This window comes from Tachyglossus aculeatus, chromosome 4, assembly GCF_015852505.1.
Source record: "Tachyglossus aculeatus isolate mTacAcu1 chromosome 4, mTacAcu1.pri, whole genome shotgun sequence".
In the NCBI taxonomy this organism is placed as follows: domain Eukaryota; kingdom Metazoa; phylum Chordata; class Mammalia; order Monotremata; family Tachyglossidae; genus Tachyglossus; species Tachyglossus aculeatus.
Window position 1 is genome coordinate 56,529,416 of NC_052069.1, and position 16,595 is coordinate 56,546,010.

Below are 16,595 nucleotides of genomic sequence, written 5' to 3' on the forward strand. Positions count from 1 at the left end.
TAATATCCAAATACCATGGGCAGTGACATCTTTAAGTACAGCGGACTATTTGTATATAGTTCAGGTAAGAGAAGCAGCGTAGCTCAGTGGAAAGTGCACGGGCTTGGGAGTCAGAGCCATGGGTTCTAATCCTGGCTCCACCACATGTCTGCTGTGTGACCTTGGGCAAGTCACTTAACTTCTCTGAGCCTCAGTTACCTCATCTGTAAAATGGGGATTAAGACTATGAGCCCTGCATGGCACAGCCTGATCACCTTTGTATCCCCCAGTGCCTTGCGCCTAGTAAGCACTTAACAAATGCCATCATTATTATTATTAGGTAAGGTGATTTTTGTCTCTCCCTTTTCCATTCCCTTCTTCATACTTTTTTCTTCTGTCTGGCTCATGACTACAGGATATAGCCAAGTCCAGTGAGTGCAGAGAAGACCAGAGTTTAATTTACCAATTCTTAAATGTCATATTCCTTTAACCCATTATGTTGCACTTAGTTCTGCAAAGCATATTTACATTTGCTTAATAGTAATGTACTAAATGCTTAGTACAGTGCTCTGCACATAGTAAGTGTTCAATAAATACCACTGATTTATTGATTGATTTGTTTTTAGGATCCCATGTGCCATCTTCAAGCTTGTCTGCATAGAATCAGCTGGACAGGACCAGGCCTACCTTGCAACCCATTTTACTCCTTTGGTGATGGGAAAAGTTCATAGACAAAATCTTCAACTCTGCCACACTTGACTATCCTGTTGTGGAGTAGCCTGAAGATATTGATGAATTTCTCCAATCAATCAAATTGCTCTCCAAGCACTTGTGATATCCTGTTTTGATGGTATCAGTCTCCTCAGTGGTCATGCTGCCTACATTTTTTTTAAAAATGGTATTTATTAAACACTTAACTATGTGCCAGGCACTGTACTAACTTGATAAAGTTAATCAGATTGGACACAGCTCACATCCCATGTGGACCTCAGTCTTAATCCCCATTTTAGAGATGAGGTAATGGAGGCACAAAGAATAATAGTGGTATTTAAGTGCTTACTACTTGCCAGGCACTCTACTAAGCACAGGGGTGGATGAATACAAGTAAATCAGGTTGGACACATTCCCTGTACAATGTGGGGCTCACAGTCTCAATCCCCATTTTACAGATGAGGTAACTGAGGCACAGAAGAGTGAAATGATCTGCTCAAGGTCACAGAGCAGACAGGTGGGGGGGCTCACAGTCTCAATCCCCATTTTACAGATGAGGTAACTGAGGCACAGAGAAGTGAAATGATCTGCTCAAGGTCACAGAGCAGACAAGTGGTGGGGCTGGGATTAGAACCCATGACCTTTTGACTCCCAGGACCATGCTCTATCCTCTGTACCATGCTGCTTCTCATTTTTCCTCTGTCCAGTTTACACTCCACCCTTTTAACTTTAACAGTGTTCTGTGCATATTTTCCCACTCATAAACATTTAATGATTATTCATTTTTCACTACTTTAAGCAAAACTTGTAGCCATTGGCTTTAAGACACTTATTTAGCTCCCTTACCCTTCCTTATCCCCTCATCCTCTAGCTCACACTTTTTGTCCTTTCAAATTAACCTTTTCCCAATACCTTGTTTGCATGCCTTCTTCCTCCCCTCTTCAAAAACGTTAGCTCTCATTTCTCCCTATCTACAAAGTCCCTCTGAAATCCCAACTTCTCCAAAACTCCCCATTTATGGTCACAACTACCAACCTACACCATGGGTTAGGCACTAACCTATGTGCTCACAAACACCTTGAAGCAGTTTAGTACACACCCTATCGTTTATGCACTCACCTACATGTCCACTTCCCTTCTTCTCACTAGTTGTAAACCGAGTGTTTGTCTTGCCTGCTATCATGTCTACTAACTTGATTGTACTTATCTCAGGCACAGAGTAGGTACTCAATAAATACTATTGGTTGATTTGAAAATAGGGAATGTGTGATTTGCATCTGTTGTGCTCGCCCAAGCGTTCAGTGCTGATGAGCTTCAGCCCTACGACTTCAGGACTGAAAACCTGCATAGAATAATTGATAATAATGCTAGTTACTTGCTCAGTGCCACTTTGCTTTCTCATCTCTGCCAGTGAAGTTCCTTCTGGGGCACAAAATGCATCAAGTAGTCAGGCATGTACAAGGTACATGTACAGTCTTTGCTCACATTATACAGCTGCCAGAAAAATCGGGACTAGAACTCAGACCTCCTGATTCCCAGAGCACTGGACCAACAACAGGAAGCAGCATGGTCTGGTGGAAAAAGGACAGCCCTGGGAGTCAGAGAACCTGGGTTCTAATTCCAGCTCTGTGATCTTGGGCAAGTCACAACTTCTCTGTGCCTCCAGTCTCCTGTTCTCCCTCCTACTTGGACTGTGAGCCCCAAGCAAGACAGAGGCTGTATCCAATCTAATTTATTTGTACCTACATCAGTGCTTAGAACAGTGTTTGACACCAGAGTAAGTGCTTACCAAATACCATTTTTTAAAAAAGTGCTTAGTATAATGCTCTTCTCACAATAGGTGCTCAACAAATGATTGACTTTTGACTTCCTGAACACTGACCAGAATGTTTGCTGCTTAACCAATCAAATTATGTAATGGTGTTTAGCACTAGATTTTAACACTCCTAACCTCCGCTTCTGGTACTCTTCCAAGTAATTAGTACAGTGCCCTGCAAAATCAATGCAATATATTGAGTGCTTACTATGTGCAGAGCATTGTATTAAGTGCTTGGGGGAGTGCAATACAAGAGCATTAGCAGATACGCCTTCTGCCCATAATGAGTTCACAGTCTAGAGGAAAGCAGGTGCTCAATAAATACCATTGACTGATTTTTGCCAGTGAGGATCTTTGGTTGTGTGTTGGGTTACTCGGGTGCAGGCTGGCATTACTGAGCCTGAACTCTCTCTCAAAACTAAGTGGCCTGATTCCCTTAAAGGTAAAACATATCATCTGTGAATTTTGAAATCAGGAGGTAGCCACTCTCATAATGCTTACTATTGGGAGAAATAAAGCCTCCAGACAAAGTTCAGGAAGGGGTATAGGACAGTTGGGAGGCTAAGAGAGTAGGTTTTAGAGGAATTTGTTGATGCTGGCTGCCAACTCAGTGTTTTCAATGTACTTAAGCTGTTCATCATCATCATCATCATCAATCGTATTTATTGAGCGCTTACTATGTGAAGAGCACTGTACTAAGCGCTTGGGAAGTACAAATTGGCAACATATAGAGACAGTCCCTACCCAACAGTGGGCTCACAGTCTAAAAGCGGGAGACAGAGAACAAAACCAAACATACTAACAAAATAAAATAAATAGAATAGATATATACAAGTAAAATAGAGTAATAAATATGTTCAACCCTAGGAAAAGGGCTGACCACAGTGGAGGCAATGACTCACAGTTTTAATGCATAGAATGAAGTATGGGTGCAGAGGAGATGGAGTGGCTTCAATAGGAACCTTTTGGGACAGATAGTACTGGCTTAGGAGCAGTAAACTCTCAGATTGACCTAAGATGTTGACTGTAGAAAGGAAAGACCAGAGAACTTGGTGAGGGCAGAAAAACAAAAAGATCAGACTGAACAAATTCTGGGGTGGAACACTGCTTGAGGTCAAGGGAGCCTTTGGGGATGGGAGTTGAGGTAGGAAAGAGACCAAATGAGGATATTTGAGGAAAGCAGTGAAGGCAGGCTAGACTGCCCATCCAAAGGGGAAGTAGGCAGGCATGGAAATGGGTAAAACAATGCCAAAATGTAATCACTTGTCTATAATGCTAGAAGCCTAGAACAATTGGCATCTCTGAGACTTGGTGAGGAAGGAAGAAAAATTAATGGGCTACAGTACTCTCAGGGTATACACTCTGTAGGAAAGAGTAGAGAGTGCCTCGGGAGTTTTGGCCCTGTGTGTGAGGGGCAACAAACGAAACATAAAATTCTTAGCAGATGAGAGGTGAGGAATAGAATCTCTCTGCCATGCCAAACTTCCACAAAACAGTGTAGCAGGAATGCACTATGGAAACCTCCGAACATGATGAGGAGAATGATCAGAAAATCTTAGATAAGATTGGGGAAGTTTAGAACCAGGGCGAGTAGTAATAGTGGGAGGCTTCCATTATCCTTACATTGGTTGCCTGACTATCTCATCAAGAAGGGAAGTGGAAGTAGATTTTTGAAAGGGATAAATTTGTGTTTTCTAAAAGACCAGAAAATCTAAGGCACTGGACTAAGTATTAGTGAACTATACAACCATGACCACAGTCAATGTTATTTATTGAGCATTTACCATGTGCAGAGCACTGTGCTAAGTGCTTGGGAGAGTACAACAGAATTAGCAGACATGTTCCCTGCCTAAAACCAGGCAACTTAATATTTTTGCTAGGGGAGCAGAAACCCCAACACAAACCAAAATATTTTACAAATTTTAGAATGGGAAATTATAAAAAAAAAAACGATCTTAAGAGGAATCTTAGAAGGACAGCTAAGAAAAATGTCACCTACAAGGAGTGTGGAAACTGTTAAATTACCATTTTAGAGGGCCAGTTGAAATCAGTCTGTTGAGTCTATCAAACGAAAACCCTGCTGGCAAAAAAAGGTTACCCTCTGACCCCAACTAAAATTACAACAGGAAGGTCCAAAAAGAATAACATGTCATGTACAAACAGAAAAGTAGGTGGGCTTAAAGAGAGTTTGCAACCTCACCTTCTCTAGCAACAGATCCCTGGCTCTGAACCATTTATCAGCCACTTTGTTTCTGTGAAGACCCCTTGGTTAGGACAGCTAACCCTGATTGTGACCTTTAGCTATGTTCATGCATTCAAATCAATCATATTTATTGAGCACTTACTGTGTGCAGAGCACTGTACTAAGCACTGGGGAAGTACAAATCGGCAACATATAGTGACAGTCCCTACCCAACGATGGGCTCACAGTCTAGAAGGGGGAGACAGACAACAAAACAAAACAAGTAGACAGGTGTCAAGACCATCAGAATAAATGTAATTCTAGCTATATATATTTCATTAATAAAATGAATAGAGTAATAAATAGGCACAAATATACACAAGTGTTGTGGGAAGGGGGTAGGGCAGAGGGAGGGAGGGGGTGATGGGGAGGGGAGGAGGAAAGGAAAAGGGGGATCAGTCTGGGAAGGCCTCCTGGAGGAGGTGAGCTCTCAGTAGGGCTTTAAAAGGGACGAAGAGAGCTAGTTTGGCGGATGTGTGGAGGGAGAGCATTCCAGGCCAGAGGAAGGACGTGGGCCAGGGGTCAACGGTATCATTAAATACCACTGACTGAATTTAGATATTTTAAAGATGTAACATGTAGTGATCATATCATATTCAAATGATTGAACCTGCTTCATAAAAAAAACACCTTTCTCAGAGTTTGCCTGTTATTTCAGTTACTTCATTAAGGGTCAATTACTTTTTTCTAACAGATGCAGTTACATGATGCTGATTATGGCATGTGTTAAGTGCTTACTATGTGCCAAGCACTGTTCTAAACACTGAGGGAGATACAGGTAATCAGATTGTCCCACATGGGACTTACAGTCTTAATCCCCATTTTACAGATGAGGTAACTGAGGCACATAGAAGTTAAGTGACTTGCCCAAAGTCACATGGCTGACAAGTGGTGAAGGCAGAATTAGAACCCATCACCTCTGACTTCCAAGCTCTTGCTCTACCCACTAAGCCACACAGCTTCTACATTATTCAATCGTGAGATATGAGTAAGAAAAACAAGCAAGCACTTTGAAGTTTAATGTAACTGGAGGATAACACTATTCCTTAAGATGAAATCACTAGACAAGACTCCTGGGTACATTTGATTATCCTGTATCTCCTCAAGCATTTAAAGTGCTTGGTACACAGAAAGTACTTATGATGATAAAGACGATTAATAACATTACTACTGGGGCTTAAATATTAAAGAGAGAAACATTAAAATGATGATGATGGTATTTGTTAAGCGCTTACTATGTGCCAAGCACTATTCCAAGTGCTGGGGTTCATTCTTTCATTCAGTCATATTCATTGAGCACTTACTGTGTGCAGAGCACTGTACTAAGCGCTTGGGAAGTACAAGTTGGTAACATATAGAGACGGTCTCTACCCAACAACGGGCTCACAGTCTAGAAGGGGGAGACAGACAACAAAACAAAACATGTAGACAGGTGTCAAAATCATCAGAACAAATAGAATTAAAGCTATGTGCACATCATTAACACAATAAATAGAATAGTGAATATGTACAAGTAAAATAAATAAGCGTAATAAATCTGTACAAATATATATAAAGTGCTGTGGGGAGGGGAAGGAGGTAGGGTGGGGGGGATGGGGAGGAGGAGAGGAAAAAGGGGGCTCAGTCTGGGAAGGTCTCTTGGAGGAGGTGAGCTCGCAGTAGGGCTTTGGGGTTGATACAATGTTATCAGTTTGTCCCATGCGAGGCTCACAGTCTTAATCCCCATTTTACAGATGAGGTAACTGAGGCACAGTGAAGTTAAGTGACTTGCCCAAAGTCACACAGTTGATAAGTGGCAGAGCTGGGTTTAGAACCCATCACCTTTGACTCCCAAGCCCGTGCTGTTTCCACTAAACCAGGCTTTACACACTAGAGTGGTCAAAATAAATGAACTGAGCAGATAATATGCTTGAGTACCAAGGAGGATGTACATATTAATATTAAGTTCACATGTGTGAGAGTTGGCTGGAGGGATGATCTGGCTCAGGGTTCTGGGAGGGTGGATTTTAGGAGGGATTTGAACTGGGAGAGAACTGTGGTTATTCATTCATTTGTTCAATTGTATTTATTGAGTGTTTACTGTGTGCAGAGCACTGTACTAAGCACTTAGGAAGTACAATTCAACAACAGAGACAATCCCTGACCACAACAGACTCACAGTCTAGAAGGGGGAAGACAGACATCAAAACCAAGTAAACAGGCATCAGTAGCATCATTATAAATAGAATTATAGATATAACACATCATTAATAAAAATAAATAGAATTATAATTATAATTCTGTCTGGTGAAGTGAGGAAGGGAGTTTCAAGCCTGAGGAACAGCCTGAGAGAAGGGAAGGAGGCAGGAGAATCAAGAGTGATACAGGTGGAAGATTGGCTTGGAAGGAACAAAAACAGACAGTTGGGGCATAGCCATCATCAGTTAGGTAAGATCACTCTTCATCAGGCCATACAGCTTCAACCCAGTGCTGTGAGATCAATCTATAGGATTTAACTGAGCACCTACTGTGTGCAGAGCACTGTACTAAACACTTGACTGAGTAAAACAGAGGAGGTAGACAGGACTCCTGCCCTAAAGGACTTTATGGTCTAGTGAGAGAGACAGACTTTAAAATAAATTACCGGTAGGGGAAGCAACTGCCGCCAAGCTTCCCATTATGGTGCCTGTCGGAGACCAAATATCGGTCTGGATGGCCTGTTGACGTGACCCTGGGATGACGCTCAAGGTTTTATATGCTGTTGAACAGAATTGCTGTTCCCCCTCTAGGCTGAACAGACTTTCTGCCCATGTACAGTGTCTTCCTCTCAGGGTCGTACTTGGAGAGTTTCCAGTACTCTACCAGTCTCAACTACGGGAGGGAGGGTCAAGAAGAAGCATACCCATTCCATTCCTAGCTTGGCCAGTGGCTAGTGAGTGGAAGGCAATCTGCTACAAGCCTAATCTCCCCTGTGCTGGGCAGCAGCGGCATGGGAGAAAGTTGAGGGTAGAGACTCAAGTTTACTGCGTGGAAGGAAGCAATGGTAAACCGCTTCTGTATTTTTACCTAGAAAATTCTATGGATACACTACCAGAACGATTACAGATGGAAGTGGGGCATCCTGAGAGACATGTGTCTATGGTGTCGCTATGGGTCAGAGTTGACTCGACAGCATAAGACAAGACAAGGGGAAGCAACAGAGCATAAGGATGTGTACACAAGTGTGGTGGGGGTGTGGTGAGTACCTAAAAGGAAGACATGGACTAAGTTAAATGACACGGAAGAGGTAGCAATTAAAAATAAATATATTTAAATACATGCCTCTGTGAGGAGGGGGTACCCAATTGTTCAACTTGTACTTCCCAAGCGCTTAGTACAGTGCTCTGCACACAGTAAGCGCTCAATAAATACGATAGATTGATTGATTGATTGATTTGGGAATGTTGAAGGTGTGGAGTATAAAAACTCTTTCCACTGGGCCAGGAGTGCTTAATGCATGCTGAGAGAGTACAATACAACAGAGTTGGTAGACACATTCCTTACCCACGATGAGCTTAAAAGGCCATCCCTGATTAAACTTTCCTTTCCCTAGCTCCCTCTCTTTTGCCATCCTGTCTCCCCCCAGAATTTAGAGAAGCAGCGTGGCTCAGTGGAAAGAGCTGTGTGACTTTGGGCAAGTCACTTAACTTCTCTGGGCCTCAATTACCTCATCTGTAAAATGGGGATTAAAGCTGTGAGCCCCCCGTGGGACAACCTGATTGCCTTGTATCCCCTCAGCGCTTAGAACAGTGCTTTGCACATAGTAAGTGCTTAACAAATACCATCATTATTATTATTATTATTATGCATCATCATCAACACTGGTATATATTAAACACTTACTATATGCAGACTACCATACTGGGGCTTGGAAGGGTAGACTACAGCAGAGTTGGCAGACATGTTCCCTACCCACAGTGAGCCTGTAGGCACTGTACTAAGCACTGAGGTAGATACAAGCCAATCAAGTTGAACACAGTCAGTGTCCCACATGGGGCTCACAGTCTTCATCCCAATTTTACAGATGAGGTAACTGAGGCACAGAGAAGTGAAGTCACTTGTCCAAGGTCACACAGCAGACAAGTAGCAGAGCCAGGATTAGAACACAGGTCCTTCTGACTCTCAGGCCTGTGCTCTATCCACTAGGTCATGCTGCTTCTTCTCTTGATTGGTGTGATTGAAAAAGGGCTTTGAAGATGTGGCAAGCAGTGTTCTGGTGTAAGTGAAAGGGAAGGAAATTCATGACAGGAAGAAAAGTATGAACAAGTGGGCAGAGATGAGGGAGGCTAGAAGTAAGGTACAGTGATTAGGTTGACTTGAGGGGAACAAGGCCTTCACACTTGGCCAGCCTATGTGCTTCAACGAACCTCAAACTGCACTTTCCCAAGTGCTTAGTAATAATAACAATAATGATAGCATTTGGTAAGCACTTACTATGTGCAAAGCACTATTCTAAGTGCTGGGGAGGTTACAAGGTGATCAGATTGTCCCACAGGGTGCTCACAGTTTTAATCTCCATTTCACAGATGAGGTAACTGAGGCACAGAGAAGTTAAGTGACTTCCCCAAAGTCACACAGCTGACAGTTGGCGGAGCAGGGATTTGAACCCATGACCTCTGACTCCAAAGCCCGTGCTGTTTCCACTGAGCCAGGCTGTGGTCTGCACACAATAAGCCCTTGATAAATAATACTGATTGATTGCATGAATTCCCAATTAGCACACAGTGTTCATTACATGCAAGTGACACTTGAGGAGATTGAAGGAGTAGGGTAGTAAAAGCAGAGGCTTACCCTCTGCATCACACACCAGCAAGGAAGCCAGGTACTAGCGACCTTGGTCTTGCCCAGGGCCCTCTTTTCTGTCCCAGGACAATCAATCAATCAATCAGCCGTATTTATTGAGCACTTACTGTGTGCAGAGGACAGTCAGTAGACACCTGAGAAAGTAAGATGGCTTACCCTGCTGACTGCCCTCCTGTTGTCTAAAGCACTGTCATTGAGTGAGACTCTCACTTTCAATGTACAAATCATTGACAGTTTTAGTAACATAGATGTTAATCAAATATACTCAAAATGTGGGAAAATCAAACAATTTAAAGATATGTAGAGGCATGGTCTCTCCAGTGAAGCGACACCTTAGCGTGGTATGAGTGTTTGCATAATCTGATGAAGCTTAGAGCTATGTCATATAGAGTTATCCATAATGGAAAGGTCTAAGCCGAAACTTCCAAGTCAATTCACCTGTGCTGGGTGGCAGCGGCATGAGAAAGGCTCAAAGGCGGATGAGAAAGTGACCATAACGTTGAACAGAGGCAATGGCAGAGACTCAAGTTTTTACTGAGTGGAAGAAGGCAATGGTATAAAACACTTCCATATATTTACCAAGAAAACTCTATGGTTATATGTACTGGAGTGACTTTATAACAGAAGATGGGACTTTATGAAGAGGGTGTGCCCATGGAGTCACTATGACTTGACGGCATTCGAAGAAGGAGACATGGAGCAAGGAAATTATAATTCCCCAGAAGTCACATTTCCTAGTCTGCAACAATCAATTGTATTTATTGAGCACTTACTGTGTGCAGAGCACTGTACTAAGCGCTTGGGAAGTACAAGTTGGCAACATATAGAGACAGTCCCTACCCAACAGTGGGCTCACAGTGGATCAGTGGATCAGTGTAGAGACATGAGGCAGAAAGAAAGGAAATAGAGAAGGGTATTTCCTACTTGCTGTCCTGCTGCCTGATTCTGGGTTCCACAAGAATAGTTTGTACTACACATTCCTAGTACATTCCTTCAGAAAATGTACAGACCATTAAAAGACTTTTTTTTAAAATTTCTGAATATTACGAATATTATCTCACCATCACATAATTTGTTTCTAAGATTACCATTAATGAGATCCTGGAATGCACTCAGTTTACCAGCAATGAAACAATGCTCAGAACACTGAACTAGAAGGGGGCCCATGTAAGGCAAATTAGTCTAAATTATTCAAAGAAATATAGTCAAAAACAGTCCCAAATAATGCACAATAGGAGTGGACTTCCATGAAGGCAGCTATTAGGATAAAGAGGGCTTTGTGAGCAAACATTTTTTGAAAATTAGGTTACCAAAAAGCAGGCTTGGAGACAGACACAGATCTAGAAGAAAACTAATGCACTAAGGATCTATCTTTAAATGGAAACAATGTAGCAGGGAATGCATCAGTCTTTTCAGCCACTTGCACAGATGAGTAGGACACTACTATCAGTAGCATAACTTCAAAAATGAAGGATTCCCCTTCTGCACCTAATTAGAAATGACCCTAAATATCAAAGTCCATGAAATGCCATGCTTTTCATGCTGCTCTATTAAACTATAGGCTTGGTATCTACTGCTGATGATTACAACATTCTTCTGAATGGCCATTTCATCCACTGTTTCTCAGCACTTGCCAGCTATGATGCCGTTTTCTCAACTGTAAAATATATTGCTCCCTCACCTAGCACAATTCAATTTTCTAAAATGGAGATGTATATACCTTTATTTTTCATACTGTGTGATGGTACGATCTGTTAATCTTTTTTTTGATCAGAAGGATTTACACATTCTATTAATTTGATTCGTTAGAGTCATGCCTTTGAAAGCAAGATAACAAAATGATGTTTCAATTTTTACTCATTAAGTATACTAAATTTGTCATTCCTCAGTCAACAATGACAATATGAATTTAGGCAATTTGATGGCTTTATTCTTTTCCTTAGTATATTTGCTTCTAATTTCATTTCTGTAATATGACAGCTATTATATTGAAAACAGAACTTCTTTTACCAAGTCACTTTTATTATTTTAATTACTTTAATTACTATTATGTCCAAATCTAGTCTTTTTAAGGACTAAAGTCAGACTTTTAAACCACACTTGAATGCAAGTATAAGATGTCACCACATCATTTTGAAAAAAAAAGTGTGTGTGTGTGTGTGTGTGTGTGTGTGTGAGAGAGAGAGAGAGAGAGAGAGAAAGAGAGAGAGAGAGAGAGAGATTGGGTTTATATGAATAAAGTTTGAATAGCAATAGTATTATAGATAAGTATGAGAGTTTAAAATTTCCTAGACTATATAGTGTACACTTGTTAAGAAATAATTCAGGTTTGAAGAGTACCAAAGCAGCATGGCTCAGTGGAAAGAGCCCGGGCTTTGGAGTCAGAGGTCAAGGGTTCAAATCCCAGCTCCGCAACTTGTCGGCTGTGTGACTTTGGGCAAGTCACTTAACTTCTCTGGGCCTCAGTTACCTCATCTGTAAAATGGAGATTAAGACTGTGAGCCCCGCGTGGGACAACCTGATCACCTTGTAAACTCCCCAGCACTAGAACAGTGCTTTGCACGTAGTAAGTGCTTAATAAATGTCATTATTATTATTATATGTTTTACAGAAAATGCCCTCATTTCCAAAGGGGGAAAAAAAAGCACTGTAGTTGAACTATCATGGATCCTAAGGAAAAACAAAAGCCTCATTGATTGAGATATAATATATATGTATATTGTTTGGTATGCAAGCATGATCCAGGATAAAAAAAGCTTTCTTGATGATATGATATTATAAATGATACACTTATAAACTTTCATAGGTTCTTTGTGAACTTTTATCTCATTTGGCAAGAGTGAATGCTTCCTAAATGGTCTCAGAATGCTCATCAGGATTTGCTTTAATTTCCCTCATTCTCCTCTCACACTCTGCCCCTATTTTACTCGTTTTTCATCTCAGGAAGAAAAAATTGTGCTTTATTTGTAAATGAGGACCTTTTTTTCTTGTTGTCCCACATAACAGTTCAGAACCCGTCTTCTATAGGAAATTAAATCACACTTGAGAGGCATCAAATTTTTGTGTTGGGAGTGAAGAAATGTTGGTCAGGGAAAATGAAAAAAAATCCTATTATCTTAATTTCTAGACCATTATATACAGCAGACCTACTGATTGATTAATTGTAACGTCTGTTTACCCAGAAAGATTGTGGGCTCCTTGGGGTCAGGGATTTGTAACTCTACTGTATTCTCCCAACCACTTAGTACAGTGGTCTGTACAAAATAAGCACTTAGGACAATTAATTGGAGGGAAACAATTCCCTTTAAAAATCCTGCTGTAATTGCACTTTGGTAACTGCAATTGTTTCCAGTTATTTTTACATGGCACCATCCCTAAGCCAACATCCATTTGACCAGTCAAACTGAAATATATGTTTTTTTCCCCTCAAACTGATAATTTATCCTCAATATTTTCCTCCTGTCAGTCAGTTCTTTTTTTTTTTTTTAATACCAATGCCTACCTGCTTGGCCAGGCATTCCAAGTTAGTGCTGCCGCTAGCTGAATGACAACTGATGCTTGAGTTGGAGACAAGAACGTAACAAGTTGTGCACCACAGCTCCTCCTGGTTGAAACAATTCATCAAATTCTAGTTTCCATTGGCAATAATGCCTCATTGCTATATCTTGTGGGGGGAAAGCCAAAGAGTAAATGTCACACTCACAGGCATGCTGGCAGTGAGATTTAAGAATGGGTTCAGATTTGGAGCTACCAGGTCTCTAACAACAATTCAGCTCTTGAAAATGGATAATCACAGATGGATGCTTGGTGGATTGGTGAGGGTGTGGTCCAGGTTAAATACACGTACCAACTTCTCCATATGCTTATATGAAGCATATATTTGACCAGCAAATTATTGGTTTAAGTAACAGATTGGTGTTAAATGAGGCATTTAGCAAGTTAAATAAACAAGGGTACAGTGTTTGATCATTATCCAGAAACCTTTGCAAATTTTCAAATATTATTTGTTTAATTTAATTGTCTAACATTCATTCCTGTAACTTATTCCTTACAGATACCCTTCGGGGTAAATAATTTTCTAAGTACATTATGCACTGTTCATTGGTTCCCTTTTCTGCTTTCCTTTAACTTATTTTTCTTAGATGGGGTTGTTAGTACCCATCTAACAATAAGTATGAAGGAATCACGATAGATTATTATAGCACAATTTTGTCCGTGCTAATTGCCTTGAACCCTATCGACCTGGTAGAAAATTTCCTGAGCATGAAAATTATCATATGCTAGATTTGGAATTGAATTAATCGAATCTGTTTTTCTGGAGACAATTGAAAACAATAAATGTGATTTATTCAACACTTACTGTGGGCAAAACACTGCACTAAGGCTTAGGAAAATAAAGTACAATAGACTTGGTAAATGTAAAACCCTGTGTTTCCTGCCTTCTCAGACTGTGAGCCACATAAGGCTGAGAAGCAGCATGGCCATTTAAGGTCTTATATTACATTACACAGGAAATCCTTTCACTGCATTGGGATTTAGGTACCTTCAGAAGAAGTTCACCACATTAGTCACATGGATCTTCCAGTTTGTTCGGCTTTCAAAGAAATTCCTGCCATTGACTATTACAGCAAGGCTCCATTACTATTGCACCATTACTGCTATCAGCTGTTGCTTCTGTGGATTGTGGCTCTCTGCCCCTGATACAGTAAATGCAGCCATCTGTTGCAAATTCACTAGACAGGAAATACCTCAGAGTCAGGGGTAAAAACTATTCTTTGAGTTATCAATGAAAAAATAAATTTAGGATTAACCAAGGCAAGATCTAATAAATGTAGAGGATCAGCATTTCAAAATAAACCCTCTAGGCTGGGGAAATTAAAAATTAAAAATTAATTTTTAAGTCCATTGTAAAGCTTCTTTGGGAAGCAAATCACAACATTTCTGCATTCAAACTGAATATCAGAAAGGCACTAGTTAGTGTATAAAGCACATATAAGCCAAGATGACCTCCAGCCCATAAGTGATTTCCAATATTCTCTCAGGTATAGACTTGCAGTGATATTCAAATACAAGGTAAGTGTTCAATGTCCTGATTTAAGAAACTGTCAGAAAATTGCTTCTAGTTGAATACCAACTATTTTCTAAACAAAGATAAATCAATTTACTCAAAACTGCAGTACCAATTTACATAAATGACCCTTTTGTTGGGGCAGAAAATGAATACATCCAAATTCTTGAGTAGGTCAGGTTGTGCTCTCCATGTATTTACTGTAATTCATATTAATGTATTTCAAAACACCATGGAGATGTAAATTTTAAAAGATGCCATGATTTTAGGTTTCTCACAGTTTTACATAATTTTTAAAGCAAAACAGGAACCTTGACATTCAATCCAACAAATCAGTTGTATTATTTGAGCACTTACGGTGTTCAGAGCACTGTATTAAGCACTTAGGAGAATAAAATATGTAACAATATAACAGAGTTGGTAGACCCATTCCCTGACCACAAAGAGCGGACAGTTTAGACATTCATAAACAGAGGCTGTCTTTTCACCAGTTAATTTCTGGTGACCATGAGTGACAGATATTGAGAGGATATGCAATATGCACTGGACCATCTAGAATATGTAGTCAAAGGAATCAGAGTAAAGAGTCTGTGGGATTCCTGGAGCTGTGATAAGACTTCAAACTTTTCTGAAAGATTATTTTAATTACCCTACCAGCTTCCAAGTGGGGAGTAGCAGTGTTGTTTGATTTTGAAAAGATGGTTCCTAGATAGACAACAATAATGGTTGCCCAACCATCTCCACAAAAAACAGACACTTTCACCATTGGTTATGACTTGTACTTGTATTTCCCAAGCGCTTAGTACAGTGCTCTGCACACGGTAAGTGCTCAATAAATACGATTGAATGAATCAATGACTCAATCAGCATTTTTGAGAAGCAGCGTGGCTCAATGAAAGAGCATGGGCTTGGAAGCCAGAGATCATGAGTTCTAATCCCAGCTCTGCCACTTATCAGCTGTGTGACTTTGGGCAAGTCACTTAACTTCTCTGTGCTTCAGTTACCTCATCTAGAAAATGGGGATTAAGACTGTGAGCCCAATATGGGACAACCTGATTACCTTGTATCTCCCCCAGCACTTAGAACAGTGTTTGGCACAAAGTAAGTGCTTAACAAATATTAAAATTATTATTATTGTTATTATTATTATGGTATGGTATTTATTAAGCATTTACTATGTGCCAGGCATGATAATCAAGATAATCAAGTTGGGTAGAGAACAAGCGTGGCTAAGTGGAAAGAGCCTGGACTTGGGAGTCAGGGGTTGTGGATACTAATCCCAGCTCTGCCACTTGTAAACTGTGTGACTTTGGCAAGTCACTTAACTTCTCTGTGCCTCAGTTACCTCATCTGTAAAATGGGGGTGAAGACTGTGAGCCCCAAGTGGGACAACCTGATTACCCAGTATCTTCCCTATCGCTTAGAACAGTGCTTGGCACATAGTAAGTGCTTAACAAATAAGATCATTATTATACAGTCTATGTCCCACATATGGCTGACAGTATTAACCACCACTGTACAGATGAGATAACAGAGGCACAGAAACATTAAGTGACTTGTCCAAGGTTATATAGCAGACAAATGGTGGGGCTGAGATTAGAACCCATTATTTCTCTATTCTTGCCATCTATCCCTGCTCCTTTCCCACTACAACTCTAAAACCAAGCTATGTATTGTGTCACACTCTCATCTTTCTCACTTTCAAGCCCTTGTTCACATCCTCCCTCTAGTGTGGAATTTATCCTATCATCCTTTGATTACTGTATCAGCCTCCTTGCCGATCTCCTTGCCTCCTGTCTCTCCCCACTCCAGTCCACATTTCACTCTGTTGCCTGGATCATTTTTCTACAAAAACATTCAGTCCATGTTTCCCCACTCCTCAAAAACGTCTAGTGGTTGCCCATCCACCTCCTCATCAAACAGAAAGTCCCTACCATTGGTTTTAAAACACTCAATCC

At 40.7% G+C, this 16,595-nt stretch overlaps 1 protein-coding gene and 1 non-coding gene across 2 annotated transcripts in view; one reads left to right on the forward strand and one right to left on the reverse strand.

The window, feature by feature from the left end:
* Positions 1–16,595, reverse strand: part of OLFM3 (olfactomedin 3) — a 212,147-nt gene that overhangs the window by 73,103 nt on the left and 122,449 nt on the right. The window lies entirely within an intron of this gene.
* Positions 7,549–7,686, forward strand: LOC119927912. Its single transcript, XR_005450877.1, has one exon. It is a non-coding gene; the product is annotated as a small nucleolar RNA SNORA7 (small nucleolar RNA).